Raw genomic sequence first — 6,037 nt, forward strand, 5'->3', positions numbered from 1 at the left:
TGTCGCCAGAGCCGCGGCCCTACCGGAAAATGCTTCGCAGGCTGGCACGGCGGCCCCACGTGGGCGCCGGTGGCGCTGAGGCTGACGGCCGCCGCAAAGCCCGCAGCCCCATGGGCTGTGGGGCCACGCGAGCGGCTGCCAAAGAGCTTTCCAACGAGGCACGGCTTTCCCTCCTGGCTCTTCGGGCGTGGGAGCTGTCGCCAGAGACGTGGCCCTACCGGAAAATGCTTCGCAGGCTGGCGCGGCGGCGCAACGTGGGCACCGGTGGCACTGAGGCTGACGGCCGCCGCAAAGCCCGCAGCCCCACGGGCTGTGGGGCCACGCGAGCGGCTGCCAAAGAGCTTTCCAACGAGGCACGGCTTTCCCTCCTGGCTCTTCGGCCGTGGGAGCTGTCGCCAGAGACGCGGCCCTACCGGAAAATTCTTTGCAGGCTGGCGCGGCGGCGCCACGTGGGCGCCGGTGGCGCCGAGGCTGACGGCCGCCGCAAAACCCGCAGCCCCACAGGCTTTAGGGCCATGCGAGCGGCTGCCAAAGAGCTTTCCAACGAGGCACGGCTTTCCCTCCTGGCTCTTCGGGCGTGGGAGCTGTCGCCAGAGACGCGGCCCTACCGGAAAATGCTTCGCAGGCTGGCGCGTTCGTGCCACGTGGGCGCTGGTGGCGCCGAGGCTGACAGCCGCCGCAAAGCCCGCAGCCCCACAGGCTTTAGGGCCATGCGAGCGGCTGCCAAAGAGCTTTCCAACGAGGCACGGCTTTCCCTCCTGGCTCTTCGGGCGTGGGAGCTGTCGCCAGAGACGCGGCCCTACCGGAAAATGCTTCGCAGGCTGGCGCGGCGGCCCGATGTGGGCGCCGGTGGCGCCGAGGCTGACGGCCGCCGCAAAGCCCGCAGCCCCATGGGCTGTGGGGCCACGCGAGCGGCTGCCAAAGAGCTTTCCAACGAGGCACGGCTTTCCCTCCTGGCTCTTCGGGCGTGGGAGCTGTCGCCAGAGCCGCGGCCCTACCGGAAAATGCTTCGCAGGCTGGCGCGGTCTAGCCACGTGGGCGCCGGTGGCGCCGAGGCTGACGGCCGCCGGAAAGCCCGCCGCCCCACGGGCTGTGGGGCCACGCGAGCGGCTGCCAAAGAGCTTTCCAACGAGGCACGGCTTTCCCTCCTGGCTCTTCGGGCGTGGGAGCTGTCGCCAGAGACGCGGCCCTACCGGAAAATGCTTCGCAGGCTGGCGCGGCGGCCCCACGTGGGCGCCGGTGTCGCCCAGGCTGACGGCCGCCGCAAAGCCCGCAGCCCCACGGGCTGTGGGGCCACGCGAGCGGCTGCCAAAGAGCTTTCCAACGAGGCACGGCTTTCCCTCCTGGCTCTTCGGGCGTGGGAGCTGTCGCCAGAGCCGCGGCCCTACCGGAAAATGCTTCGCAGGCTGACGCGGCGGCCCTATCTGAGCGCCGGTGGCGCCCAGGCTGACGTCCGCCGGAAAGCCCGCAGCCCCACGGGCTGTGGGGCCACACGAGCGGCTGCCAAAGAGCTTTCTAACAAGGCACGGCTTTCCCTCCTGGCTCTTCGGGCGTGGGAGCTGTCGCCAGAGCCGCGGCCCTACCGGAAAATGCTTCGCAGGCTGGCGCGGCGGCGCAACGTGGGCGCCGGTGGCGCTGAGGCTGACGGCCGCCGCAAAGCCCGCAGCCCCACGGGCTGTGGGGCCACGCGAGCGGCTGCCAAAGAGCTTTCCAACGAGGCACAGCTTTCCCTCCTGGCTCTTCGGGCGTGGGAGCTGTCGCCAGAGCCGCGGCCCTACCGGAAAATGCTTCGCAGGCTGACGCGGCGGCCCTATCTGAGCGCCGGTGGCGCCCAGGCTGACGTCCGCCGGAAAGCCCGCAGCCCCACGGGCTGTGGGGCCACACGAGCGGCTGCCAAAGAGCTTTCTAACAAGGCACGGCTTTCCCTCCTGGCTCTTCGGGCGTGGGAGCTGTCGCCAGAGCCGCGGCCCTACCGGAAAATGCTTCGCAGGCTGGCGCGGCGGCCCGACGTGGGCGCCAATGGCACCGAGGCTGACGGCCGCCGCAAAGCCCGCAGCCCCACGGGCTGTGGGGCCACGCGAGCGGCTGCCAAAGAGCTTTCCAACGAGGCATGGCTTTCCCTCCTGGCTCTTCGGGCGTGGGAGCTGTCGCCAGAGCCGCGGCCCTACCGGAAAATGCTTCGCAGGCTGGCGCGGCGGCGCCACGTGGGCGCCGGTGGCGCCGAGGCTGACGGCCGCCGCAAAGCCCGCAGCCCCATGGGCTGTGGGGCACGCGAGCGGCTGCCAAAGAGCTTTCCAACGAGGCACGGCTTTCCCTCCTGGCTCTTCGGGCGTGGGAGCTGTCGCCAGAGACGCGGCCCTACCGGAAAATTCTTTGCAGGCTGGCGCGGCGGCCCCACCTGGGCGCCGGTGTCGCCGAGCCTGACGGCCGCCGCAAAGCCCGCAGCCCCACGGGCTGTGGGGCCATGCGAGCGGCTGCCAAAGGGATTTCCAACGAGGCATGGCTTTCCCTCCTGGCTCTTCGGCCTTGGGAGCTGTCGCCAGAGACGCGGCCCTACCGGAAAATGCTTTGCAGGCTGGCACAGCGAAGCAACGTGGGCGCCGGTGGCGCCGAGGCTGACGGCCGCCGCAAAGCCCGCAGCCCCACGGGCTGTGGGGCCACGCGAGCGGCTGCCAAAGGGCTTTCCAACGAGGCACGGCTTTCCCTCCTGGCTCTTTGGCCGTGGGAGCTGTCGCCAGAGCCGCGGCCCTACCGGAAAATGCTTCGCAGGCTGGCGCGGCGGCCCCACCTGGGTGCCGGTGTCGCCGAGGCTGACGGCCGCCGCAAAGCCCGCAGCCCCATGGGCTGTGGGGCCACGCGAGCGGCTGCCAAAGAGCTTTCCAACGAGGCACGGCTTTCCCTCCTGGCTCTTCGGGCGTGGGAGCTGTCGCCAGAGACGCGGCCCTACCGGAAAATGCTTCGCAGGCTGGCGCGGCGGCGCTACGTGGGCGCTGCTGGTGCCGAGGCTGACGGCCGCTGTAAAGCCCGCAGCCCCACGGGCTGTGGGGCCACGCGAGCGGCTGCCAAAGAGCTTTCCAACGAGGCACGGCTTTCCCTCCTGGCTCTTCGGGCGTGGGAGCTGTCGCCAGAGCCGCGGCCCTACCGGAAAATGCTTCGCAGGCTGGCACGGCGGCCCCACGTGGGCGCCGGTGGCGCTGAGGCTGACGGCCGCCGCAAAGCCCGCAGCCCCATGGGCTGTGGGGCCACGCGAGCGGCTGCCAAAGAGCTTTCCAACGAGGCACGGCTTTCCCTCCTGGCTCTTCGGGCGTGGGAGCTGTCGCCAGAGCCGCGGCCCTACAGGAAAATGCTTCGCAGGCTGGCGTGGCGGCGCAACGTGGGCGTCGGTGGCGCCGAGGCTGACGGCCGCCGCAAAGCCCGCAGCCCCATGGGCTGTGGGGCCACGCGAGCGGCTGCCAAAGAGCTTTCCAACGAGGCACGGCTTTCCCTCCTGGCTCTTCGGGCGTGGGAGCTGTCGCCAGAGACGCGGCCCTACCGGAAAATGCTTCGCAGGCTGGCGCGGCGGCGCAACGTGGGCACCGGTGGCACTGAGGCTGACGGCCGCCGCAAAGCCCGCAGCCCCACGGGCTGTGGGGCCACGCGAGCGGCTGCCAAAGAGCTTTCCAACGAGGCACGGCTTTCCCTCCTGGCTCTTCGGGCGTGGGAGCTGTCGCCAGAGACACGGCCCTACCGGAAAATGCTTAGCAGGCTGGCGCGTTCGTGCCACGTGGGCGCTGGTGGCGCCGAGGCTGACGGCCGCCGCAAAGCCCGCAGCCCCACGGGCTGTGGGGCCATGCGAGCGGCTGCCAAAGAGCTTTCCAACGAGGCACGGCTTTCCCTCCTGGCTCTTCGGGCGTGGGAGCTGTCGCCAGAGACGCGGCCCTACCGGAAAATGCTTCGCAGGCTGGCGCGGCGGCCCGATGTGGGCGCCGGTGGCGCCCAGGCTGACGGCCGCCGCAAAGCCCGCAGCCCCATGGGCTGTGGGGCCACGCGAGCGGCTGCCAAAGAGCTTTCCAACGAGGCACGGCTTTCCCTCCTGGCTCTTCGGGCGTGGGAGCTGTCGCCAGAGCCGCGGCCCTACCGGAAAATGCTTCGCAGGCTGGCGCGGTCTAGCCACGTGGGCGCCGGTGGCGCCGAGGCTGACGGCCGCCGGAAAGCCCGCCGCCCCACGGGCTGTGGGGCCACGCGAGCGGCTGCCAAAGAGCTTTCCAACGAGGCACGGCTTTCCCTCCTGGCTCTTCGGGCGTGGGAGCTGTCGCCAGAGCCGCGGCCCTACCAGAAAATGCTTCGCAGGCTAGCGTGGCGGCGCAATGTGGGCGCCGGTGGCGCCGAGGCTGACGGCCGCCGCAAAGCCCGCAGCCCCATGGGCTGTGGGGTCACGCGAGCGGCTGCCAAAGAGCTTTCCATCGAGGCACGGCTTTCCCTCCTGGCTCTTCGGGCGTGGGAGCTGTCGCCAGAGCCGCGGCCCTACCGGAAAATGCTTCGCAGGCTGGCGCGGCGGCCCCACGTGGGCGCCGGTGTCGCCCAGGCTGACGGCCGCCGCAAAGCCCGCAGCCCCACGGGCTGTGGGGCCACGCGAGCGGCTGCCAAAGAGCTTTCCAACGAGGCACGGCTTTCCCTCCTGGCTCTTCGGGCGTGGGAGCTATCGCCAGAGACGCGGCCCTACCGGAAAATGCTTCGCAGGCTGGCGCGGCGGCACCACGTGGGCGCCGGTGGCACTGAGGCTGACGGCCGCCGCAAAGCCCGCAGCCCCACGGGCTGTGGGGCCACGCGAGCGGCTGCCAAAGAGCTTTCCAACGAGGCACGGCTTTCCCTCCTGGCTCTTCGGGCATGGGAGCTGTCGCCAGAGCCGCGGCCCTACCGGAAAATGCTTCGCAGGCTGGCGCGGCGGCCCCACCTGGGCGCCGGTGGCGCCCAGGCTGACGGCCGCCGGAAAGCCCGCAGCCCCATGGGCTGTGGGGCCACGCGAGCGGCTGCCAAAGTACTTTCCAACGAGGCACGGCTTTCCCTCCTGGCTCTTCGGGCGTGGGAGCTGTTGCCAGAGCCGCGGCCCTACCGGAAAATGCTTCGCAGGCTGGCGCGGCGGCGCTACGTGGGCGCTGCTGGTGCCGAGGCTGACGGCCGCTGTAAAGCCCGCAGCCCCATGGGCTGTGGGGCCACGCGAGCAGATGCCAAAGAGCTTTCCAACGAGGCACGGCTTTCCCTCCTGGCTCTTCGGGCGTGGGAGCTGTCGCCAGAGCCGCGGCCCTACCGGAAAATGCTTCGCAGGCTGGCGCGGCGGCGCCACGTGGGCGCCGGTGGCGCTGAGGCTGACGGCCGCCGCAAAGCCCGCAGCCCCATGGGCTGTGGGGCCACGCGAGCGGCTGCCAAAGAGCTTTCCAACGAGGCACGGCTTTCCCTCCTGGCTCTTCGGGCGTGGGAGCTGTCGCCAGAGACGCGGCCCTACCGGAAAATGCTTCGCAGGCTGGCGTGGCGGCGCAACGTGGGCACCGGTGGCGCCGAGGCTGACGGCCACCGCAAAGCCCGCAGCCCCATGGGCTGTGGGGCCACGCGAGCGGCTGCCAAAGAGCTTTCCAACGAGGCACGGCTTTCCCTCCTGGCTCTTCGGGCGTGGGAGCTTTCGCCAGAGACGGGGCCCTACCGGAAAATGCTTCGCAGGCTGGCGCGGCGGCCCCACGTGGGCGCCGGTGGCACTGAGGCTGACGGCCGCCGCAAAGCCCGCAGCCCCATGGGCTGTGGGGCCACGCGAGCGGCTGCCAAAGAGCTTTCCAACGAGGCACGGCTTTCCCTCCTGGCTCTTCGGCCGTGGGAGCTGTCGCCAGAGACGCGGCCCTACCGGAAAATTCTTTGCAGGCTGGCACGGCGGCCCCACCTGGGCGCCGGTGTCGCCCAGGCTGACGGCCGCCGCAAAGCCCGCAGCCCCACGGGCTGTGGGGCCACGCGAGCGGCTGCCAAAGAGCTTTCCAATGAGGCACGGCTTTCCCTCCTGGCTCTTCGGGCG

This window comes from Larus michahellis, unplaced genomic scaffold (genome assembly GCF_964199755.1).
Source record: "Larus michahellis unplaced genomic scaffold, bLarMic1.1 SCAFFOLD_49, whole genome shotgun sequence".
Lineage (NCBI taxonomy): Eukaryota > Metazoa > Chordata > Aves > Charadriiformes > Laridae > Larus > Larus michahellis.